Here is a 26,932-nt window from a genome sequence, read left to right as displayed (position 1 = left end):
AACCGTTTCGTTAGGTTCCGTTCTAATTCACAGCGACTCATACTCATATGCTACTTACTATCCGTTTTATCAATTATTTTACCCTTATCATTCCTTTAAGTACATATTCATGTCACGGTCGCTTCCTTTTCGAAGTACCTTATGTCCGTTTACATATTCATCGTCGGCTCCGCTTATGAGTTCTAACGGCTTTTTAATCGCGTGGTCTTGGCTCCGATATTTTTATAAATATGAAAAATCATTATTTTCACTTAAAATTTTTATATCAGTTGAGTAACTCTATATACTAATCTCTGTAAAAATTTCATGATTTATGAACATTTTTTATGTCAGTCATTTTTATTTCCAAAGTTCGTAATTTGTAACAGTTTTTGTCGCGTAAATGACATTTAGTAAAACGACCATACTTTTGATCCGTAAATCGGAATCAAGCGATTCAAGCGCCTAAATGATCCTTATAATATTTTATATCATAATAAAGTATTAGTTTTCAAGAAAATACAGTTTATATCTTCGGAATTTTCTGCAGAAACTTAATGTTATGTTTTGTTTATTTTAGCGAGATTACGATTACGATCCGAGTTTCGTTTACACCTTAAATCTCTATACTACCACCAACAATCATCACATCATCACCACCACATTAAATCCTCTAAAAAACATCCTGTTCTTGAGGCAACAATCATTAACCTTAAATCTACTTAACTAAATATCAAGATTACAACAAATCATTCACCAAAACTATGTATATAACTAAGTTCCAAAAGAGTCTTGAACTTAATACCTAAAATAAAGATGGTCAAAGATTTATACCTTTATTGAAAGCTTGAGATGTGTTATTGATGATGGTGAATTCTTGGGAGTGCTTGGTAGGGTTTTTGGAACCCAAATCAACCATTAAAATCAAGAAACCAAAGAAAAGTTACTATTCATACTATTCACCATCATCTTTCTTGAATTTATTTCACCCATCATATCTTGATAAAATGAGCTTAAAAATTTATATTGCCTTAGTTTAGGATGTATGAAGATTAGGAATTAATGAGGGATATTTTCCATGACTAAAAGAGAGATTTTTGAAATTGATTTCTTCCCCTTTTTGTTTGGGGCCGAATGGAAGAAGGCAAGGGGGAGAGAGAGAGAGAGAGAGAGAGATTTTGAGTGCTTCTTGCTTGCTTATTGAATAAGACTTGTCTTTATTTGTATATTCTCTAGTATATGTCCTAGAACTAGAGTTATATTGGCATATCTTTGAACAAATCTTGCTAGCTTTCCTAGGTTACAAGCTAAACTACTTGGTTTAGGCTTTAGCTTACTATTTCCTAGCTTTAGGTGATCATTCCTATATAGCTTAGCTTACTATTTGATAAAGTAACCATGGTTAATTTTATACCATGGTTGATTAGCGTGATACGTTTATTTATTCGTTTACGCGTTTGTTCGGTCGCTTAATCGTTTTCGTAATAATTTCTCGTAAACGGTTCCCGACGTAAATCCTTTCGTATTTATTCTTTATGTTTTGAAGTATCGTTCTTGGATATAAATCCGTAGGGCTTTAAATTCGTAATTATGTTGTGATTCCCGTAATCCTCGATGATTCGTAAATACGGTCATTTTTCAAAGTTCGTTTTCTTCGAAAACTAATAGCGTTTACATACACTCATTTAATACGTATAATCATGTTATCAACTCCGAAACTCAATTTCTCATGCACAACATAGTGTGGGCTAAAAAGTTTTCCCCGCCTGTGAGGGTTATTATTCATTAAGCGTTTTTACAAAGTTTCAAAAATTCAAGTTATTACAGTCTTCCCCTCTAACAAGGATTCCGTCCCGGAATTAATTAGAAAATAGGTGGGGATATCTATTCCTCATTGCATCTTCTAGTTCCCAAGTTGACTCTTCAACGTTTTGATTTCTCCACAAGATTCTAACCAGCTTCACAGTCTTGTTCCTCAACACTTGTTCTTTTTGGTCCATTACTCTTACCGGTTGCTCAATGTAGGTCAGGTCTGGTTGTAAATCTACCTGCTCATATTCTAACACATATCGCACATCGGCTTGGTATTTCCTTAACATTGATACGTGGAACACGTTGTGCACTTGTTGCAGATTGGGAGGTAAGGTGAGCTCGTAAGATAGAGGGATAGAGGTCCTATTCTCCTCAAAATTTCAAAGGGTCCTATGAATCTGGGACTCAGCTTCCCATTCTTTCCAAACCTCATCACTCCCTTCTATGGAGATACCTTCAACAATACTAAATCCCCTACTTCATATTCTCTATCTTTTCTGGTCTGGTCGGCGTACTTCTTTTGTCTGTCTTGAGCTGCTACCAATCTTTTCCTAATGAGTCCCACCATTTTCCTGGTTTGCTGGACTAACTCGAGTCCTATTATCTTGTGTTCTTCAACCTCATCCCAACATAGGGGAGAGCAGCATCTCCTTCCGTAAAGAGCTTCATACGGAGGAATTCTAATGCTAGCGTGATAGCTATTGTTGTAGGCAAATTCGATCAGGGATAAGTGGTTATTCCAATTCCCTTTAAAGTCGATGGCACATACTCGCAACATATCTTCTAGGGTCTGAATAGTCCTTTCGCTTTGCCCCTCAGTTTGGGGGTGGTAAGTGGTACTCATATTTAGTCTGGTGCCTACACACTCCTGGAAGCTTCTCCAAAATCGGGAATTAAACCTTGGGTCTCTATGTGACACTATGGCAACGAGAACGCCGTGTCTCACTACAATTTCCTTCAAGTAGATATCCAGTAGCTTGTCTACTGTGTACCTTTCGTTGATCGACAGAAAGTGCGCGGACTTGGTCAATCTATCTATGATAACCCATATGGCATCGTGATTGGTTTTCGTTCTTGGTAGGCCTGTCACAAAATCCATGGCTATATGCTCCCATTTCCATTCTGGAATTTCCAGGGGCCGTAATAGTCCACTAGGTCGCTGATGTTCAGCCTTCACTCTCTGGCATGTCAAGCACTTGCCGACCCACTCTGCTACTTCTCTTTTCATGTTAGGCCAGCAATAATATTCCTTAAGGTCACGGTACATTTTCGTACTTCCTGGGTGGATCAAATATCTGGAGTTGTGCCCTTCGTGTAGCAACTCATCCTTTAATTCTTGCATATTTGGAATCCAAATTCGGGATGCATACCTTATGATCCCTTTCTTGTCCTTCTCGCATCTGACTTCCTCACCGGTCATTCTTCCTCTTTCTTCATTCATCTTCTTTTCCTGACACACTCATATCTTTTCAGTCAGTTCCGGCACTAGCTTAATCTCAATAATCCTTCTTTTCCTTTACCGGTTATTCTCACGTCAATTTCCATCTTTTTAAATTCCTTAACTAACTCCTCAGATGTCATTATCATTTTGAGTCTCCCCTTTCTACTGAGGGCGTCAGCCACCACATTAGCTTTACCCGAATGATATAAAATTTCACAGTCGTAGTCCTTAATCAATTCTAACCATTATCTTATGGTCTATGTAAATCTCGCATTTCTCACCGTACAGGTAGTGCCTCCAAAATTTTAGGGCAAACACAATGGCTGCTAATTCTAGATCGTGTGTTGGGTATCTGATCTCATACTCCTTTAACTGCCGAGAGGCATATGCGATAACCTTTCTGTGCTGCATAAGCACACATCCTAGTCCTTTATGCGATGCATCGCTGTATATCACAAACTCTCCCTTTTCACCGGGAAGATTGAGCACTGGTACTAACACCAGTCTCCTTTTTAATTCCTGAAAGCTTTCCTCATATTTCTCTGTCCATTTGAACTTTTCCATTTTCCGGGTAAGTCTAGTCAGTGGGCCGGCTATCTTGGCAAAGTCTTGCACGAATCTCCGGTAATACCCTGCTAAACCCACAAAACTCCTAACCTCGGTTGGGGTAGTCAGTTTTTCCCAATTGGATACCGCCTCTATCTTGGCGGGGTCAAATAAAACTCCTTTGCTACTCACCACATGCCCTAAGAACTGAACTTCCTTAACCAAAACTCACATTTCGAGAGCTTGGCATATAATTTCGCATTCCTCAAGATTTCTAAGACTATCCTCAAATGTTCTGCATGTTCTTGCTTTATCTTTGAGTAGATTAGAATATCGTCTATAAAAACTATCACACATATATCTATGTACTTTTTGAACACTCTGTTCATCAAATCCATAAAGGTTGCGGGTGCATTGGTTAGTCCAAACGACATGAATAAGAACTCATAGTGCCCATACCTAGTGCGAGAAGCAGTCTTTGGTATATCCTCAGGTTTGATTTTCAACTGGTGATATCCTGTCCTTAAATCTATTTTGGAGACATGTACAGCACCCTTAAGGTCGTCGAATAGGTCATCAATCCTAGGGAGAGGGTACCTATTCTTGATAGTTAGCTTATTCAACTCCCGATAGTCTATGCACAATCTCATACTGCCATCCTTTTTCTTTACGAACAGTACTAGGGCTCCCCATGGCGACACACTGGGTCTTATCATTCTTTTATCTAATAACTCTTGCAGTTGAGAAGCTAGTTCCTTCATCTCAACTGGGGCTAGCCTTTAAGGGGCCTTGGACACTAGTGCCGTCTCTGGTTCTATTCTATAGCAAATTCTATCTCTCTATCGGGTGGCAATCCTAGTAAGTTCTCTGGAAACACATCCTCGAATTCATTCACTATGGGTATGTACTGTATGTTGGGAACTTCCTTCTTAGTATCCATCACATAAGCCAAATAGACCTCGTTACCTTTCTTTAACATTTTCTTTACCTTTAGCATGGTCAGAAATTTATGGGTCTGTCGTTGACCTTTGAACACTGCTTCCTTTCCATTTTGCACTCTTATCTTCACTCCCTTTCGCTCACAATCTATATGTGCTCCATTACTGGATAACCAATTCATTCCTAAGATTATATCAAATTCTCCTAACGTAAATGGGATTAAGTCAACCTCAAAGACTTTCCCTTATAATTTTAACTTGTATTTAGGGTGTACTTGATTTACAGGAATCATTTCTTTGTTTGTTATCTCCACTTGTAGTACCTCGCATAAGGGTATGGCATTAAGTTTTAACTTTTTAGCAAAATCTTGAGATATAAATGACTTGGTCGCTCCAGAATCAAATAGGACATTTACATGTTCGGAATTTAACAAAAGGGCACCTGCTATCACGTCAGTGTTTCGGTCAGCGTACTGAACGGTCATGTTGAAGGCCCTAGCAGCGGCCGGTTGGATGCAGCTCTGCTCATCCCTAAGGCTGTGGGCTTCAATATCGGGCAATCCTTTTTTATGTCCCCTACCTTCCCATATTGGAAACACATCATGTTGGGTTGGTTGTAGTTGTTGGCAAGGTATCCGGGTTGGTTGCACCTGTAGCATTTCAGAGGGGCTCTCACCTGGCTGCACACTCCAAGGTGTCTTCTTCTACATGTTTGACACTCCGGTATTGGGGCGCGGGGTTGGATATGAAATGTTGCCCTAGCTTATCCGCCAACCTGACCAACACTCTCACTAGGGGCCTTTCTAAATCCGGGGCCTCTCGAAGGTTGGGACACCACCCCCTGACGAACCTGCTTGGAAGGCTCATGTTCTTGGTTCCTCCTCCTCCTCTGCCTTGGCTTCCTATCTTCCTCTTCCTATTTTCCTTTTCCTTCAAACTTTGCTCACTGCCAGCTTCAACAATTGAGACTTTCTACACTAAGGTGACGTAATCTGTCAGCTCTAGTACTGCCACTCGATTTTGGATCCACTGTTTCAGACCAAGCTGAAACCTTCGCGCTTTCTTCTCTTCGGTATTCACAAACTCAGGCACAAATCGTGACAACTAAGTAAACTTGGCCTCATACTCTGCAACAGTCATCTTATCTTGTTTCAACTCTAGAAACTTAATCTCCATTTGAGTTTCCATTACCTAGGGAAATACTTGTCTAAGAACAATCGGGTAAATCTATCCCATAGAATCACAACATCAGTCTCGAGGTTTCGTTTGGACTCCCACCAGTAGTTAGCTTCCCCTTTCAGCACGTAAGAAGCGAAAATGGTCTTGTGTCATTCTTCCACACCTAGTATTTCAAAGGACTTTTCTATTTCCTTGAGCCAGGCCCGTGCCTCAACGGGGTCGGCAGATGCTAGAAACTCTGGGGGTTTGAGGGATTTGAATCCCCTGAAGGCAGTGGCCGCAGTCTATTGGGAAATATGCGGCTGTGGTGGAATGGGCTGTTTGTAACGCCCGAGAAATATTATGTAATTATTTTTATCAATAAATAATTATTCTGTGATTTTTATGTGAATTTTGGTGAATTATTTGATGATGGATAATAATATTTGAATGTTTATTTTTGATAAAATTTAGATATTCTAATTTCTAATTATCCAGAATTAAATATAGATAATTTTGGTATTTTTCTCGTAATTGTTGGATTACCATATGATTTTATAAGGATTTATAGAATTTATAATGATTATTTTACATAATTAAAAAATTAATTTTTAGAATCAGAAATCGTCCCACTTCAACTGTTTTTGCGTTTTTACAACCCGAAACTCTTCTGAAAACTCCTTCCTAACCTAATATGATAATTCTGAACACTTTCCGTATTTTGACTTTTTCGATCCAGGGTACGGTTTGACCTGTACGAGTTCCGGAGTGAAATTTTTGATACGCAAATCATTTTATATATCGATAAAAGTCCATATTCTCAAAAGGCGAGACATTATCACCTTAATTTCATATAAAGTATTTCATAGGATGCTTTGTTTTGATAATTATCCAATTCTGGTATTAAAATCGTATCGTCTTTTTAGTTACTTAGCGGCTAAGTAACCCATTTTCGGATCGATATGTAAATAAAATTATTGAAATATTAAATAAGTAGAATATGTGATGATTCTGTCAGCTATGTGTTGTTGTATTATCAATTGTCTGTGAATTGTTAGACGCAAAGATTAATCTTATAATAAATTATCGAGCTGTATGCATTTAATTCATTCAAAAGTGATTTTATTGAATATTTTTTTTTAAAAAAAAATACTAAAATTGTTTCTAAAATTATTTTTGTTGTTCTATAATTTCATTTATTATTTTTTGGGAATTATAAAATTTAAAATCAATATTTTATCTATTATTTAATTTTAAAATGATTTTCTGACTCCATTTAATTGAAAAATCAATATTGATTCCAAGATATTTCAAAAAAATCATGAAAGTTTTATTTTATTAACTTTTATATACTTCGAGAATTTTAAAATTTTCGGACGGTTGTTAACCGTAAGTTATTTACTAAAAACGAAAGTTGCAGTACGAAATAGGAAATACCGGGATAAAGCGAAATGAAGAGAACGAAGAAAAAAAATTGTATTACTAATAAAACCCCCTCCCTCTCCTGTTTCCCCCACGCGCCCCCATTTTTCTCCCCTGTTCTTCATTTCCCCGCCCCGTCTTTCTCTGTATCTCTCGACCCGAATCTCTCGGCTCTCTCTCGCCGGAATCTCTCTCAATCTCTATCTACTCTCTCCTCTATCGCCTCTCTCTCTCTCCCTCCTTCTCCGTTTCTCCCCCTTCCCCTTGTTGCCCCTGTTCGCCTGGTGTTCCCCTCGACTCGCCGCCTGTCATGTCCTCCGCGTCGCCGGTTTATTTTCCGGCGAGGATTGTTTAAGTGTGCGTGTGTCTTGCGTGATTGTAATTGTTGTGCGTGTTGTGTACAGTGTGGTGTTGATTCTGTTGGTCGTTACTTTATGTTTTCCGGTTGTTCTCCGGTTAATTGCGCCTGTATTAATTTGGTTTTCTTGATTTGTTTTCTGCAGAATTTAATTGATTTATTTTAATGAAATAAATTTATTCGTGCGGGAAATTATTGTTAGTAATCGGTGGAATTCGTATGGAAACCCAAATTTATCGGGCACGACGAATTTTACCGCCGTCGGCGATGAGCCTCGGCGAGCCGACGGTGGGCGATGATGATTTCTATCTGAGTCCTACGTTATTAATTAAATAAAAATAGTTGGTAAATTAGTTGTGAAACGAAAATGGGAATAAAATAAAAATACGAATAAAAATGCAAAATATGAATAGTATTAATAATTAAGCGAATCGGAGTTTGGGACTTGGTAATTGGATTGTGGATTGAATTATGTTGTGGTTGTTGTTGTGATTGGATTGTTGTTGTGGATTGACGTCGATTTGATTTCGACGGGTAGGCCGATAAACAAAGGAGACGCTGCCCGATTTTCGGAAAATTAATTCCGAAAATACGGGAACGTAACCTATAATTATCGGAGACGTCGAATAACCATATACAATTATATTAAATGGATTTGACTGCGATTGAGACAAGATAATTTATAAATAATCGATTACCCTGTTTTTCAAAACGACGAGTATACGTATTTTCTGAAAATAAATACCGAACCGAGTTTCGAAGATGTGAACCATAATTGCTATGTGTATTTCGATAATACATATAAATATGAATTCGGTTATGGAACCGTATGGGTAGAAGTGATAGGAGTGTTATGTTGAGCGAGACGATTATCTAAATTAGGGTATTTTAACCCTGTAGGTTTAGACGGAAGACCCGAGACGTGACATCAGACTAGGAACGATCTAGTGATTAGACGTTGAGATCAACGAAGTTCCAACCAAAGGGTCTGAATGTTGGGATCGTATCGAGAATAGGATGGTAGGTGGATGATAAAGCCGAACGATCAAGGTCGAACCAAAGTGAACCAGTAATAACGGTTAAAGCTTATTGAGCCAAGTATTCTGGAATTTTTTTTTAAAATACTGCAAGTATGCTTGAATTTCTTTTAAATACTGCAAATATTATTCGCTCCTATTCTAAGTTCAGAATAGTTAAATGTTTTACATTTCGCTGCAATTACTCATATTATGCTTGTTCATTTATTCTTGTTCCTGTAATTCGATTGCTCTCATGAGCAAATACCCATTCTTTCGGGTTATTTGCGAACCCTGAATTGGGAAGTTTTGACTTCAAAATGGTTTGACATCAAAACACTCTACGGGCTGGATAGTGATACTTTGGGGATTAAGTTTTACTTAATCCTAAGGACCGGGATGACTGGTGCCTTGAGATGGGCCGTAGTGCCTGGGGACCCGACTGGATCTATACTGGTAGGTATAGATCTGCACTGTATTCTGACTGATCAGCAGGGTATATGGATATTCTTTTAAATAGACATTTCATTGGTAAATCAGGAAAATAGCAAGTAACTTATATAGTAATGACGACCAAATATATGATTTTCAAAACTTTAAAAATGAGATTTTGGAAAAGATTTCCTTAATCAACTTTCAAAAGATTTTGCATGAAATAAGTTTTACAATTTGGTTGTCAAGGTACTACTTAAGTTCTTGTTATTATAAACAGAAAATGACCTTAAAAAAAAGAATTGAATTAGACGCAGTGTTGTGATTCAAAGAGGCCAAGTAGACCCATCAGCAGGGAGAAGGTTTAAGGTTTGCTGTGAAAAATGAAAGTAAGCGTTGTTTAATCAAATAAATAATTGAATCAACATATTAAAATATTATTTACCCAATTTATAAGATTATTAAAATTTAACGAGATTTGTGATTCGAAGGGACGGAGGATGATTGAAGGAAATGGCAGAATCTTCCAGATGATTGGAGAAGAATCGTATTTTTATCGACGAAATTGAGGCATTGCGTGATCGATGGGTATTTTATGTGACATAGATGAAATCTGAAGCCGTGATTATAAATTTCGGGAGGACGCGATTAAGATTAAATTATTGAAGCATTTGGTGTGAAGGCATTTCCAAGAAGCATTTCGAAGCAATGATGTGACTTAAATCGTGAACCTGTATCCGCACGATCCTGAAGGCATACGTAAGTGAAGCGTGGAAGGTGATCGACATTGACATTCTTTCTTCTAACACGATAGCATATGTTCTTCTCGAGTTTGAATATGTATGAGCTTCTTCTGTTAATAAATCATATGAGGCAGAAATGAAAGAACATCCTTGTATCCCTTCTGAATTGTTTCTCTTCTCAAACTATTGATTTCTGATTGAGACAACAGTGTTGTGATATGACGTTTTGTCGAAATGACGAAAAGTCGGGTGGGATGCCACCTAATCATGTGTTGTATGCCATATAGTATTAAAGACTGGCCATCTTAAGTACGAATATGGTTGTCTCATTCTTCACTCATTTTTCTTCCTTCAATTTTCTGGTTTACAAATTCTTTCAATTAGTTATTGCATTGTTATTCCTTATTCCGTGTTTAATCAAAATCATGTTCACAAACTCTCCTTTTGTGTAAAGTCTCTTCTCTAACGATTTCATAAGAAATGAAATAGTGTGATACGTGGAACCATACAACAAACATAGATACGACTGCAAATCGATAAATGGTGGACATCTGCGAGCGAGGAAAAAAAAATGAATGCACCGACAAATGTGGACATGGCAAAAAATATCAAGTCAGACAGTTGTTCATGTTACGAGGATCTCGTTAGTATGGTAAATTGCGTCAACGTAATACACTTCAAACCAGAGGATTTTGAAGCGAAACGAATGGTTAGCGAATCGTACATTAATTACGAAATAAGGAAGTGATGTTGTGTGCTCAAACGGAGCAAACGAGTATCGGGACGACGATCAAAGATCAAGAAAATTCTGAACAATGACTCAGACATGCAATTACGACGTGAAACATCCCTTCGTCGCTGGAAGATACCTGTCATGAAGATTCAAGATGGAAGAAATCTTAAATGTAATCAAACTTCGAACGTGTTCTTCAAGAAATTGTGAAGTTCTCTAACTTGCATAAATAAGTGATTGTGAATTCAATGCTCATACCTGGGTCAGTATGAAAGTTCGATGCAAAGCCATAAGTGGAGATGAAGCAATGGTGACTCGACCGTGAAACCTTTTAAGAAGTAACGATATAACGATTAAGTTTCTATCAGATTACGACGGTAATAATGAAAACCGTGTGTGGTTATTAAAAGATAAATGATTGTTGTGATTGGTTGAAGGATGCAGCGTAATTCTTAAAAGTAATTGTACACAATTAGTAATGACAAGAAATAAGTTAAAATACTCGCGAAATAAAATTTTGAGAAACGAGACAAATTTTACAGTTCACCAATAAAATTTTGTAAGATTTTGAAAGAACTAGAAAGGGAGTGGTTATATTAATCCTTGTTAATTTAAGATCTTAAGTCTCATTTTAAAAGATAAATGATATGTCGGTCAGATGCTGATCCAAAGCGATATAATCTAAATTGTGTTGAATGAATGGATGTGGTTGATTGATGGTGTTGGCGTAAGTCCGACTGGTAGTCAATGGTGTAGGAGAATTGCTGCCCAAATTTTCAGAAATTACCCTATAGTTAAGGACATAGAAGTATATTATTGTTCTCGTCAGTACTCCAAATAATCGCGATCTTGGTTCTTGAGAAAGTTGTTATGACCAAACCGACTTTATATAATTGGTCTTTGATTCCAGTTAGCTAGTCATCACTTGGTTTAAGTGATCCGTTACAGGAGTTAATTGGTTAACTTTACGAACTAATGGGTAGTTAAATGGAGATCGATTCCAATTAGATTGAGTCAAGCTCTAACATGATTTCCAGCTCCGAAATCAAAGCAATAAGAAATTTGGAAAATAATGGCGTTAACGTAAATTGAAGGCTTAGCTCAATTAGCATGATCAGGTGCAAGGTTTGATCCAGAAGAATACCCTCTTTTCGATGAATAAAAGGAACAGGAAGTTACTGGTACAGGTTAGTGAGAAAAATATTTTTAATAACTGAAGATTCAAGATAAAGTAAAAGGATTATGTCATCTGCAATCGCGATTCCAGAAAGAACGTGGATATATACCCATATCGAATGATGAATTAATGAAAGATTTGAAGGTACACTTCTTTTGAACGACGGTTGAATGGAAGTTGCTGTAAAATAATGGAAAGTTTGCAAATTCAAACACCCAATGAAAGACGAAGATTGATAAAGTCCGCATGTGAATTCAGGAAAAAGAAATGATGGTCAATGAAGAGAAGTCAAACACGCGATATGTGATACATCAAGAAAGGCTAAGGAAATAGCTACCGAGGAAATTCGATAACTCTGTTAGTAAGAATTTAAATAGTACAGATAAAAGCCTTCATTCCAGTGGGAACTGCAGAAATGACTTATCCAATAATAAACAGAGTAATATTACTAAGAAAAAGAAATTTGTTATGTTTAAGAGAGATAATAAATAATAAAAAAATGAAGAACTAATCAAGACAGGAAGTGGAATCAAAAGGATGATAAAGAAATTTTATAAAATAATCCAAGATATACGCAAAGTATGAACTTCAGTTGGACCAGAAGTGATTGGGAAATGAAGTGGAATGTCGATAATTAAAGATGGGAATTTCAGTCAAGGAATGCGTGTAAATAGGAATGATTACATCAAGGTATTGATGGCAAACTGCTGAAGAAGAAAGTTGTAATGAATCTCATGCCGGAATTCTTTCAAATTAAAGTGAAGTCCCGAAGGTTCGAACGAATGATTTACCAAGGTTACCTCAGGGAATGAGGTAAGAATTTCTCGTCAGTGACTGCACAAAATCAAGCTGATATCAAAAGCCGATATCGTATAACTTAATAGGGATAAGATAATAAGTGAAGGAAAACTTCAGAAATGTAAAAAGAATAATGAAATAAAAAGTATTTTGCGCTGCACACAAAAGCGGTCATGGGAAAAGAGAATGGATGTATGAAGTTACGCATCGAGTATTAGAAATCTTAAATTTGAAGATTAAGTGGACACAATGTACCAGGAATATTGGGATAGTATGATTGTATTTATTGATAACATCCTCGCTAGTTCAAGGATTAAGGAGGACCAAGTTGAACGCCTAAAGTTATGCTTGCAAAAAGTTGGAAAATAACGGCTGCATTCTCAGCTTCAAGGATATGAATTCTGGTTAAGAGAATTAGGAAAGTTAGGAATTGAAAAATAGGTTTTGATCCGTCTTCTAGGTTATGCTGATACTTACTTTGTTGTTGAATATCAAAGGTGGTACTAATGCAGATGATTGATGTTGACTTCAGTATGAGACGTTGTGAGCATCAAAGTTCTTATTGATATCTAATTTGATAGGACAACAAAATGAGTATTAGTACCCAAGAGACCGGGTTTTGAATAAAGTTTGGTTCACTTCATTTCAAATTAATGTATTTCCTTTCAGATAGTAACAGATTCTCGCTCAATGAATATACTTGGCGGTGATTGAAAAGAAATAGAATTATGCTACCAAATGGTGAGTAGATGCAATTACCGAGATTTTCCTTTTCAGATTGCATAAATGTAAAACATTCTGAAGCTTCAGACGTTATGAGCTTAGGATATCGGGTGCAGACGAATAGAAAATGCAAGAGATCGATTAAGAATTCTCGAACGTGATTGGAAACGATCATAGGTCAGGCTAACCGAACAGAAGAAAACATGAAGAGCAGAATAGAATAGTCAGTGAAAATAGAAAGTTCATGAACACGAATTATTGGAATTAGACAGAAAAGAAGATTAGTGTGAATTAAGTTAGTCCTGTGAGGTAATGAGATAGATGGAACGATTGTGGATGAGTTGGTCTTGTTGTCACCGGTATAATGAATCTACAAGACATTCATCTGTGTATGACTACGAAAATTCATTTAGCTTCAAATGTATGAAGTAGAGATTGAGATAGGGATTGCATGAGCAACTGATAGAGTTGATGACGGTAAAAGGCCGTTGAATTGTGATTAAGGTGATGAGAACTAAGTAATCCTAAAAAAGATACTTGGAAAACATCATGGTTTGTTCGTTAGCATGATTCTGAGGACAAAATCCTTTTAAGGGGGAAGAATATAACGCCCGGGAAATATTATGTAATTATTTTTATCAATAAATAATTATTCTGTGATTTTTATGTGAATTTTGGTGAATTATTTGATGATGGATAATAATATTTGAATATTTATTTCTGATAAAATTTAAATATTGTAATTTCCAATTATCCAGAATTAAATATAGATAATTTTGGTATTTTTCTGGTAATTGTTGGATTACCATATGATTTTATAAGGATTTATAGAATTTATAATGATTATTTTACATAATTATAAAATTAATTTTTAGAATCAGAAATCGTTCCACTTCAACTGTTTTTGCGTTTTTACAACCCGAAACTCTTCTGAAAACTCCTTCCTAACCTAATCTGATAATTCTGAACACTTTCCGTGTTTTGACTTTTTCGATCCGGGCTACGGTTTGACCTGTACGAGTCCCGGTGTGAAATTTTCGATACGCAAATCATTTTATATATCGATAAAAGTTCATATTCTCAAAAGGCGAGACATTATCACCTTAATTTCGTATAAAGTATTTTATAGGAAGATTTGTTTTGATAATTATCCAATTCTGGTATTAAAATCGTATCGTCTTTTTAGTTACTTAGCGGCTAAGTAACCCATTTTCGGATCGATATGTAAATATAATTATTGAAATATTAAATAAGTAAAATATGTGATGATTCTGTCAGCTATGTGTTGTTGTATCATCAATTGTCTGTGAATTGTTAGACGCAAAGATTAATCTTATAATGAATTATCGAGCTGTATGCATTTAATTCGTTCAAAAGTGACTTTATTGAATATTTATTTTTATTTTTTTAAAAAAATACTAAAATTGTTTCTAAAATTATTTTTGTTGTTCTATAATTTCATTTATTATTTTTAGGGAATTATAAAATTTAAAATCAATATTTTATCTATTATTTAATTTTAAAATGATTTTCTGACTCCATTTGATTGAAAAATCAATATTGATTCCAAGATATTTCAAAAAAATCATGAAAGTTTTATTTTATTAACTTTTAAATACTTCGAGAATTTTAAAATTTTCGGACGGTTGTTAACTGTAAGTTATTTACTAAAAACGATAGTTGCAGTACGAAACAGGAAATACCGGGATAAAGCGAAATAAAGAGAACGAAGAAAAAAAATTGTATTACTAATAAACCCCCCTCTCCTGTTTCCCCCACGCGCCCCCATTTTTCTCCCTTGTTCTTCATTCCCCTGCCCCGTCTTTCTCTGTGTCTCTTGACCCGAATCTCTCGGCTCTCTCACCGGAATCTCTCTCAATCTCTATCTACTCTCTCCTCTATCGCCTCTCTCTCTCCCTCCTTCTCTGTTTCTCCCCCTTCCCCTTGTTGCCCCTGTTCGCCTGGTGTTCCCCTCGACTCGCCGCCTGTCCTGTCCTCCGCGTTGCCGGTTTATTTTCCGGCGAGGATTGTTTAAGTGTGCGTGTGTCTTGCGTGACTGTAATTGTTGTGCGTGTTGTGTACAATGTGGTGTTGATTCTGTTGGTCGTTACTTTATGTTTTCCGGTTGTTCTCCGGTTAATTGCGCCTGTATTAATTTGGTTTTCTTGATTTGTTTTCTGCAGAATTTAATTGATTTATTTTAGTGAAATAAATTTATTCGTGCGGGAAATTATTATTAGTAATCGGTGGAATTAGAATGGAAACCCGAATTTATCGGGCACCGACGAATTTTACCGCCGTCGGCGATGACCCTCGGCGAGCCGACGGTGGGCGATGATGATTTCTATCTGAGTCCTACGTTATTAATTAAATAAAAATAGTTGGTAAATTAGTTGTGAAACGAAAATGGGAATAAAATAAAATTACGAATAAAAATGCAAAATACGAATAGTATTAATAATTAAGCGAATCGGAGTTTGGGACTTGGTAATTGGATTGTGGATTGAATTATGTTGTGGTTGTTGTTGTGATTGGATTGTTGTTGTGGATTGACGTCGATTTGATTTCAACAGGTAGGCCGATAAACAAAGGAGACGCTGCCCGATTTTCAGAAAATTAATTCCGAAAATACGGGAACGTAACCTATAATTATCGGAGACGTCGAATAACCATATACAATTATATTAAATGGACTTGACTGCGATTGAGACAAGATAATTTATAAATAATCGATTACCCTATTTTTTAAAACGACGAGTATACGTATTTTCTAAAAATAAATACTGAACCGAGTTTCGAAGATGTGAACCATAATTGCTATGTGTATTTCGATAATATATATAAATATGAATTCGGTTATGAAACCGTATGGGTAGAAGTGATAGGAGTGTTATGTTGAGCGAGACGATTATCTAAATTAGGGTATTTTAACCCTGTAGGTTTAGACGGAAGACCCGAGACGTGACATCGAACTAGGAACGATCTAGTGATTAGATGTTGAGATCAACGAAGTTCCAACCAAAGGGTCTGAATGTTGGGATCGTATCGAGAATAGGATGGTAGGTGGACGATAAAGCCGAACGATCAAGGTCGAACCAAAGTCAACCAGTAATAACGGTTAAAGCTTATTGAGGCAAGTATTCTGGAATTTTTTTTTAAAATACTGCAAGTACTCTTGAATTTCTTTTAAATACTGCAAATATTATTCGCTCCTATTCTAAGTTCAGAATAGTTAAAGGTTTTACATTTCGCTGTAATTACTCATATTATGCTTGTTCATTTATGCTTGTTCCTATAATTCGATTGCTCTCATGAGCAAATACCCATTCTTTCGGGTTATTTGCGAACCCTGAATTGGGAAGTTTTGACTTCAAAATGGTTTGACATCAAAACACTTTACGGGCTGGATAGTGATACTTTGGGGATTAAGTTTTACTTAATCCTAAGGACCGGGATGACTGGTGCCTTGAGATGGGCCGTAGTGCCTGGGGACCCGACTGGATCTATACTGGTAGGTATATATCTGCACTGTATCCTGACTGATCAGCAGGGTATACGTGTGAACTAGTGTCCAGTCTAATTTATTGTTGATCGCCATTAATGGCATTCCTTCTTGAAATAAAATGTGATTATGGATTAAAGTTATTCTTTCTTAGCACTCAATTTCGAGAAATTACAATGTTTCTAAATAAATTCGAGGTTCAGATTGCTGCTGCAGCATTAGTTGCTCAGTGATAATTAGAATCTTGAATGAATTGAGATCTTCTTAATTATTCAACCCATCCTTATCAGGCTGGTTTAGCAGGCTAAGTCTATGGAAACTTAGTCGATAATGATGGATACTGAATAGTTAGGAATTTCTTGAATGTTATTTTATGAATAGTTATTGCATTCGTTGCTCAAGTATGAAGTGTTACCAGAAACCTTTTTGAAAACACGTGTTCTCTGAAGCTCTTACAAAATGTCAGTATTTCCTATGTGAATTATAGCAATGCAAATCAAATTGATTTAAAGATAATGAAGTGTATCCTTTAAATGATTTCGTATTTCACTCTTCAAAATATTTAAGAGATTTTGTCCGGAAGTTTTCTTTGATATTAATGTTTGAAACTCAAAATTATATACTTGCTGGGCATTTTTGGCTCACTCTTGCTTTGTAAATTCTTATTTCTGCCAGAAACGGATAAGGATAAAAAAAATGAATAGCTTCGATAGACAGCAGGAGTTAGAAAACTTCCGCTGTGAGAGGTTGAAGGTGTTGGAAGATTGTGACAAGAGCATTAGTTCAAAGGTATTCTCATTTGTATTTTAGTTATTGTAAGTTGTAGAAGGTTAGATTCTTGTTTCATACCATAACCTGTAAACGATACGGATTCAAGGGGTTATTTATTTATTCTTTATTTTATGTAATGATTGTTTAAGTGACACCAAATCTTGACCCCGGATTTGGGGTGTTACACTGTTGGTTCAAATTTTCCCTTAAAAGTTCCATAAACTCATTCATGGGGTTCCCTCCCTGATGGGTATCCTCGGCCTCTTCTTCTACATATTCTTCCTCATCATACTCATTATAGTCTAGGTCTTCTTCACTTTCCTCATTCACTATGTGGTCAGGTCCATTCCGTTGTTGGTTAAGAGATTCTGTGGGCTGTGCCTCGGTTCTTCTTCTACGGGGTGGCATCGTTCTGATAATAAAAATATGTCAATATTATTGTAAAAATTTTACATTTGGATTAATTTATTCATAGGTAAGCATGTCATTTATTATCTAGCATGTTTTTAACAAGTGCAATAATATGGAAATCAATTTCTTAATAACTGCTAAATATATTCCATAGGGTCTCCCAATTATATCTTGGGGACAAAACAACTATCCGAGTTCATACATGACCTGACTATAATACATCACCACTTATCCTGAATACTGAAATGCAAATACATATGTCGGGTACCCTAAAGGGCTAGGAATGATATCTACTACTAGCTATCCTAAAAAAATTGGTGACAAGTCACCCATCCCTTTACAAGGTCCATAAATAGCCACTCGTCTCTCAGTCACCGTCGCTGCGCGTGAGGTCTTGCACCCTCCCCATCGCTCCCGACAATATCAGCTCTGTTTCAACTACCGGGATGTATCCCGCCATCGCCGTCATCCTCATCTGAACCCGGGTATGGAGCTCGATTCCATCGATCTCCCTGCGGGCTATGGTCGGGGAAGCAGCTCTGAAGTCCCTTAGATATCCTAGCCTGATGGCTCTCTCAGCTGTCAGCGCCTGTCATAGCTCCACAATGCGGGCAGATGCCGCGGTGAGCTCAGCGTTAAGCTGAGCCACTATCCAGTCATGCACATCTATATGTATGGTCGTTGGGGGTGGTAGAGGTGAGTCTGGGTCGCTAGAAGATATGTCATGAGCCTCGTAGGTCTGTGCGTCCCTCTCATCATCCTCTTCCTCATCAGTGTAGGACAAAGGGCTCTATATCCCTGGGTGAGGTGTAGGAGAGCGAACAGTCGGGAGAGGGTACATCTCTATATCCCTCCAATCTATGCCATCTCCCTTGGGCATCTCAACGTCATCAGCTATGGGGACAGGAAGGTCATTCTCCTCCTCCGGGGGATCCTTTATAGGGTCATCATTTGAGTCATCAATGGGTGGGTCCTCCGGCTCAGGAGTAGGGTCATGCTCAGGGGCCATAATATCATCAACAGGGTCAACCTCCCCCATAGGCTCAACTGGTACCTGACACAATAGGCAAGGTGTTACTAACTTAGAGTCGGAATTCCCTTGAGGGTAAAACTGTCAAAACTACCCATGTAGCCTGATGATGAACTCGACTTGAGCTTTAATTGATCATTTATTATTTTTATGTCTACATATTTTATATCCTATCATTTCCAAGATTTGATAACCTAAGGCTCTGATACCAATTATGTGGTGCCCCAAAATCCGGGGTCAAGGTTCTAGGAGGCCACGCCATCTTGAATACTATATAATACTTATCTCATATCACAATATATAAATACTCACACTTTTACAACCCCACACTTATCACACACACACACACACACTTATAGGTTATTATCTTGGAAACGAACCATTCATTACTAGAGTAAATCAATCCACAAAGTGATAATTATTACAACCCAAAAGTAATTAAGTCTTACCGGGGAAATAACCTTTAAGTAAGGTTAGTCCGTCAGCTAAATATTCGTTTCTTATTCATTATCGTACATAAGTCATACTTGTAAATAAGTCGGACTAAAAACAACTGAAAACTAATCCAACTTATTCGGTCTACCTGTGGTACAACACCAAACATCCTCTAGCACAGCTGGCCATTTCCTACCCGTTTCCTGGCTGTGAGTTTCATGATAGGCATCTTGATTCACTGTTGTGTTGTGTCAATTTAAGAAAACAAGTGTGAGCTAAAATTGTTAGGGCGAAAACACGCGCTAATATTCACGCAAGTATACGCGTTCACAAGTAATATATAATACTTTCTAGTTCGTTCCCACAGAGACTCAGACTAATTATTGTTCAATTAAACTCACTCACCAATGTATGATTACTTCTCAATGTTAAGACACTAACACTTAGAATTGTTAACTAAATATTAACTACAATTAACTACTTAATTAATCACTTAATTAACACTTCGAATTAACAATATTAAAACACTCATGAGATCACAACTTCATTACTAATTCCTTCAATAGTTATTGTTATTACCCTTAGCATGCAACAGTGATGATATTAATCGAATAACACGAAACTGATAAAAGCCAACTTTCATTGTACTAATACCATTCTACCAAGCATCCACAATTGAGATAGAAGTTGAATAGGCATCAATTATGTTGAGTCCCTATATGTCTACAGAAATTGACAACATAACGATTTAAGCACAAGTTATTCCTTTTGATTACACAGGGTGAATAAAACGGTTAGAGTTATGCACAAATCATGCGCATCATACATGATCCTATGCTAGCATGGCAAGTTCTAAACCTCGAGATCCACTATCGCTTCACAAGAGATTAACACCCTATCTTATTTATTCGCGACGCACATAAGACGAATACGCACAACCAATACTAGATATCATACAATCATCACACACCAAGGTATCAAACAATTAACTAAAGAATTCCATAGTAAATCCGTTACGACCCCATGATTACGATTAGCCCATGATAGCACTTATCGTCATCATGGGTTCATATGAAAACATGATAAACAAACACAAGAGAATAATAACTAAACTAATTATATTAAACCAGAGTACGTCACAAGAGTAATTAGGTTCAAAACAAAGAAAACTAGCATCCACGTTATAACGAAATAAAGAATCACAAGAAAATATACTTCCTCTTCGTTGCGGTGTGCTAAAACGGTCTTCTTCCTTTTCTCCTTCGCTCCTTGCTTAATACAACGATCCAACCTTGTGAAAACGTCTCTAAATCTACTTATATAATAGTCCCATAAAACTCAGATTACATAGAAGTTGGAAGCCAAACAGAAGTAGAAGTCTAAAATAATTTATCGAAATTCCCGACCCTGCGCGGCCGCTCAGCATAGCTGAGCGGGCGCTCAGCATTCTACGCGGCCGCTCAGCATAGCTGAACGGGCGCTCAGGACTCTACTGGAAAATTTCTGAGTTTGCTCTGTTTCTTCGCTGCAATCTGCCCCTTTCTTTCCTCTCGCAATGCTGAACACATGCCAAGGCTTATTCTTGATGATTACTCCTCCGAAATACAACTAATACCCTGAAATGCACAAACACTAGAAAAACGCATCAAATACACAAAATACTTGATTTCAAGACACCAATTTAAGCTATTTTAAGACGTTCTAAGTGGTATAAAATGCCACTTATCACACCCCCAAACTTAAATCGATGCTTGTCCTCAAGCGTCACAGACTCAAAACAAATAAAAACATGTATGAATGCAATCTATATGAAATGCAACGGTCCCCCTTACTACGAACAAAGCAACCAATTTATAACATCTCAACAAACGCAGTTAGGCGACTAAAGATCAATCAAATCATGCCAACTAACATACAGCCAGAAACGTGGTGTGTGCAGATGCTTAACAGATATGCTTCAGAACTAGACCAATTATTATGACTCAACCATCATCAAGGCAATCACATGATTATACAAAGAATAAAAATTCTATGCACAAAGTAACTTATAACACTACAAGAATCATGGAGCTCATTACAGAATCATGCTTTTTATTCACAACAACAATGCTTATTTAACCGTGCAATGAGTGAGGTCCACAAAAGACTTATACAATGGTATCCATGTAGCGAGCGTTAGGTTAGTGGATCCCAGACTCTAAAAGCCTTAGGTCACTAGGAATAAAGTCCCCTAAGAACTTAATAACTCGAATACCAAAGAGCCCACTCGTGATCAATTATGCATAAACACATACTTCTTTTTTTTTTTCTTCTTTTTTTCTTTTTTTCTATTTTTTTCCTCTTTTTTTTTCAAAATTTCTGAGCAAGTGCGTTTCGCTCCATCTTGCTCAACCCTAGACTACTCGCATAACATGCGAGCCGGCTACTAGCCAGTTGACGTCTAGCCACAACTAGCAACAAATTCCATTTTTACTCCATTTTTTTCTTTTTCATGCCTTTATCACTAAGAACCTATTATCAAATTCTAAGCATAATAAATAGATTAACCTCGAAATAATCAGATCATAACCATAATCTAGTCCTTAAGCATTCTCTAAGACCTAGTGAAAATAAGTGTTTCTAGCATGCATATCAACCTACATGACTCAACATCACTTTAATGCTATCACTACACTCGCATCAACATCACAAATCAGTCGGCAAATCATCGCAAAAGGGATCATGGCATATGCATGAGCTACATGACATGATAAACAAATAAAGCTATAAATAAATAAATAAAAAACTATATGGCAAAAATTATGCAACTATATGAACTAAACTATCATGAATATACAACTATATGACACACACACAAAATATTCCTTAACTACCACCCCCAAACTTAAAATCTTCACTATCCCTAGTGAAGGTAGTAGAAAGGAACACAGGGTATACCTACTCGGAGTCATCATCATCATCACCCTCAGTGGGTGGAGTATCAGGCGGCGGGTATGCAGAGTCCTCACCAAAAACTGGCCACTGAATGTTAGCTCAAAGGCCCCGAAAAGCAGTCCCTAACGCAAGGGTGAGCTCCTGAGCAAACCTGCTCTGTGTCTCGTACATGGCATCCATCCGCCGTGACAGCCACCTATACTGGGCATCAGCCATCCCAGCACCCTCCTGAGCACTCGAAAAACCAGCCTCATCATGCCTAGGCCTAGCCATAGTAGCACCTCGTGCTGGACGCCCTCCTGGAAGATGATAACCCAGCCCATGCTCCTCGGGCTCACCACCGTTCCACTCCTGCATCCCATTTAGAGTCCCAGAATCAATCGGAGCGGCCGGCAACTGCAACTGCTCATGAGACGGCCAGTTCACTCCCACTGCTCGGCAAAGCTTCGTGACCGTGGATGCATAAGGGATGTTCATGTGCTTAGCTCCCCTAAAAAACTTCAGAATTCCTTGGTAGATGAACTTGCCAAGGTCCACATAGTACTCTTCATTCAAAATTCCTGACAACAACTGTGCTCTCTCAACTGTGACCTCATGTGCATACGAAGAAGGTAGAATATTAGCACAAATAAATGCATTCCATGCACGGGCATACCTATTCATAGCGATCGCCGGAAAGAGACGATACTCATTAGTTCCTGTCTTGAAGGTCCAAACTGTGCCCGGCCTACAGAGAGTAGCACAAATCAAATCCAAGTCGAAATCCTCAGTAGTCTTCTCATTCCAGTTCTCCTCCTCGGGCTTCCTCTCTCGCTGCCCAATCACACAGTGCATCGCCGCTGGGTGATAATCAACCGTCAGCCCTCGGACCACAGAAAACCCATTCTTCTCAGCCTTCGCGTTCGCATAGAACTCGCGAACCACGCTCATCGGTACTGCTTCAGGTGACTCACAGAAAGCTATCCACCCCTTCTCTGCAATCATAGGTAGCAACTCACCATCCCTCCCCGATGGTAAAAACCCCATCTCCTTCAGAATCGGCTTCCCCAAAAGCCTAGTGTACTCCTCATCCGCAGCTCTGTCATTCAACCGAGGCCTCGCAGCAGTACCCCTCGATGAATTAGTAGTAGGGACTGTGCTGCTGCTATCAATAGTCCTTGCTCTCTTGGGTGCCATTGAATCTGAATAAAAGTGCTTGAGAATAGTGTTTTTGTGTTTTGGAGAGAGTTTAAGTGTAGAATATGTGTGGGAGATGTATAGGATAAGTGTATGTATATATAGGGTATGGATTGGATTAAAATTAGATTGGGAGTGGGTTTGAGGGATAAAATCATGGGGTAATGGGGAAAGAAATCATGGGTAATGGGGCTGTAATTTTTTTTTTTTTTGATTTTCTGATTTTTTTTTGGATTTTTAATGAACTGAAAAAAAAAATTCTGACAGTCGACTCCTGAGCGGTCGCTCAGCTTGCTGAGCGGGCCCTCAGGGGGTCTCTGGAAAAAAAATTTTGAGCCCGGCTTTTCTGATTTTTTTGTGGTTTTGGATAGGTTATTAACTTCTAAGGGTTCCTGTAACAACAAATCATGGGTTGCCTCCCACGCAGCGCTTCTTTTTCGTCATTAGCTTGACGTTGCGTACCTTCATTAAGTTGACAATAAAATGGCACTAACTACTTCTCGGGTTGCCGTGTCCCCATAGTAGTGCTTCAAACGCTGACCATTAACCTTGAATGCCTGGTCCGGATCGTTCTCAAAAATCTCCACCGCTCCATGTGGAAACACAGTTTTGACAATAAAAGGTCCAGACCACCTTGATTTCAACTTCCCAGGGAAAAGTCGGAGACGAGAGTTGAATAAGAGAACTTGTTGCCCCGGTACGAATAACTTAGGATGTAGCTTCCTATCGTGCCACCTCTTCACCTTTTCCTTGTACATTTTGTTATTCTCGTACGCTTGAAGTCGAAATTCATCAAGTTCATTAAGCTGAAGCATTCTCTTTTTAACAGCTGCATCTAAATCCAGGTTCAACTTTTTCAACGCCCAATAGGCCTTATGCTCAAGCTCCGCAGGTAAATGACATCCCTTACCATACACCAGTTGAAACGGGGACATACCAAGTGGAGTTTTGTATGCTGTTCTGTAGGCCCAAACAGCTTCATCGAGCTTTAAAGACCAATCCTTCCTTGACGGACAAAAAACCTTCTCTAGAATGCGCTTGATCTCTCTGTTAGACACTTCCGCTTGACCATTTGTTTGTGGATGATAGGCAGTAGCAACTCGATGATTCACATTATAATGCTGCATCATAGAAGTGAACTTACGGTTGCAGAAATGCGACCCTTCATCACTTATGATTACCCGAGGCGTTCCAAACCTTGTGAAAATCTGCTTATGAAGAAAATTCAATACTGCATTTGCATCATTTGTCGGTAAAGCTTTGACTTCTACCCATTTTGAGACATAATCGACTGCCAACAAGATGTACTGATTATTGCAGGATGAGACAAAAGGCCCCATGAAATCGATTCCCCAAACATCAAAGACCTCGACTTCAAGCATCACATTTAACAACATCTCATCCTTTCTCGTCAAATTTCCCACTCTTTGGGAACGATCACACCTTAAAACAAACTGATGTGCATCCTTAAACAAAGTAGGCCAGAAATAACCTGCTTGCAGAATACGAGCTGCCGTCTTCTCACCACCATAGTGTCCACCATAAACTGTGGAGTGGCAGTCTCGTAATATCCCCTCCGTCTCACAGAACGGGATACATCTCCTGCTGATCTGGTCAGCTCCCTGTCTAAACAAATATGGTTCATCCCACTTCACCTCATGCAGAAACTTCTTCTTTTGAGCTGAGGTCAAATTAGGAGGCATTATATTGCTAACAAGATAGTTTACAATATCTGCAAACCATGGCTCTTCCTCCTGAACTGTGAACAACTGCTCATCCGGAAAAGATTCGTTGATCAATGTCTTATCCTGTGAAGTAGACTCGGGATTCTCCAATCTAGAGAGATGGTCAGCTACTTGATTCTCAGTACCTTTTCGATCATTGATCTCTAACTCAAATTCCTGAAGTAAGAGCACCCAACGAATGAGTCTCGGCTTCGAATCCTTCTTAGAAACCAAATAGCGAATGGCCGCATGATCAGTGAATACTGTCACTTTTGTCCCAAGCAGATAAGATTGAAATTTCTCGAAACCAAAGAATATATCCAAGAGCTCTTTCTCAGTAGTGGTGTAGTTCATTTGGGCCCCATTTAAGGTCTTACTAGCATAGTAGACCACATGAAAGAGATTATTCTTGCGCTGCCCAAGAACTGCACCTATCGCATAATCACTCGCATCACACATCATCTCAAACGGCTCTGTCCAATCCGGTGCTGTAATAACTGGTGCCGTGATTAAACTCTTCTTGAGAGTCTCGAATGCCGACAAACATTCATCATCAAATTTGAAAGGCACATCTTTCTCAAGCAAGTTGCACAATGGCTTAGATATCTTTGAAAAGTCCTTGATGAACCGCCGATAAAAACCCGCATGACCAAGAAAACTACGGATTCCTTTTACAAAAATAGGTGGTGGAAGATTTTCAATACTCCCACATTGGCCTTATCCACCTCAAGACCCTTGCTAGAGACCTTATGCCCAAGAATAATGCCTTCACGCACCATAAAATGATATTTCTCCCAATTGAGCACCAGATTAGTTTCCACACACCTTTTGAGCACGACACGAAGATTATTCAAACATTCATCATACGAATGTCCAAAGACCGAGAAGTCGTCCATGAACACCTCGACATTATTTCCAATCATGTCAGAGAATATAGCCATCATACATCTCTGAAAAGTGGCCGGTGCGCCACATAAACCAAATGAAACTCTGCGAAAAGTAAACGTGCCAAATGGACAAGTGAAGGTAGTCTTTTCTTGATCCTCTGGTGCAATACAAATCTGATTATACCCCGAGTAGCCATCCAAAAGACAATAATACTCATGACCAGCCAACCGGTCGAGCATCTGATCAATAAATGGAAGAGGGAAGTGATCTTTCCTCGTGGCTTTGTTCAACTTTCGGTAATCCATGCATACTCTCCATCCTGTAACTGTTCGAGTGGTGATGAGCTCATTCTTCTCATTTGCTACCATAGTGATACCTCCTTTCTTAGGCACACATTGTACGGGGCTCACCCAAGAACTGTCAGAAATAGGATAAATGATGCCTGCATCCAGCCATTTCAGAATTTCTTTCTTCACCACCTCCTTTATGATAGGATTAAGTCTGCGCTGCTGCTCAACAGTTGGCTTACTACCCTCCTCTAGCAGAATCTTATGCATATAATATGAAGGGCTGATCCCTTTGATGTCTGCTATGGTCCATCCAATAGCCGATTTGAATTCTCTCAAAATCCTTAAGAGCTTGTCTTCCTCACTACCTGAAAGGTCAGATGCAATAATAACAGGTAAAGTAGATGCATCACCTAAAAAGGCATACCTCAAGTGTTCAGGTAATGGCTTGAGCTCCAAGGTAGGTGCTTCCTTAATTGATGGTTTGAGCTTTCCTTC

Source organism: Apium graveolens, chromosome 5 (genome assembly GCF_009905375.1).
Source record: "Apium graveolens cultivar Ventura chromosome 5, ASM990537v1, whole genome shotgun sequence".
NCBI lineage: Eukaryota > Viridiplantae > Streptophyta > Magnoliopsida > Apiales > Apiaceae > Apium > Apium graveolens.
This window is presented reverse-complemented; position numbering follows the sequence as displayed.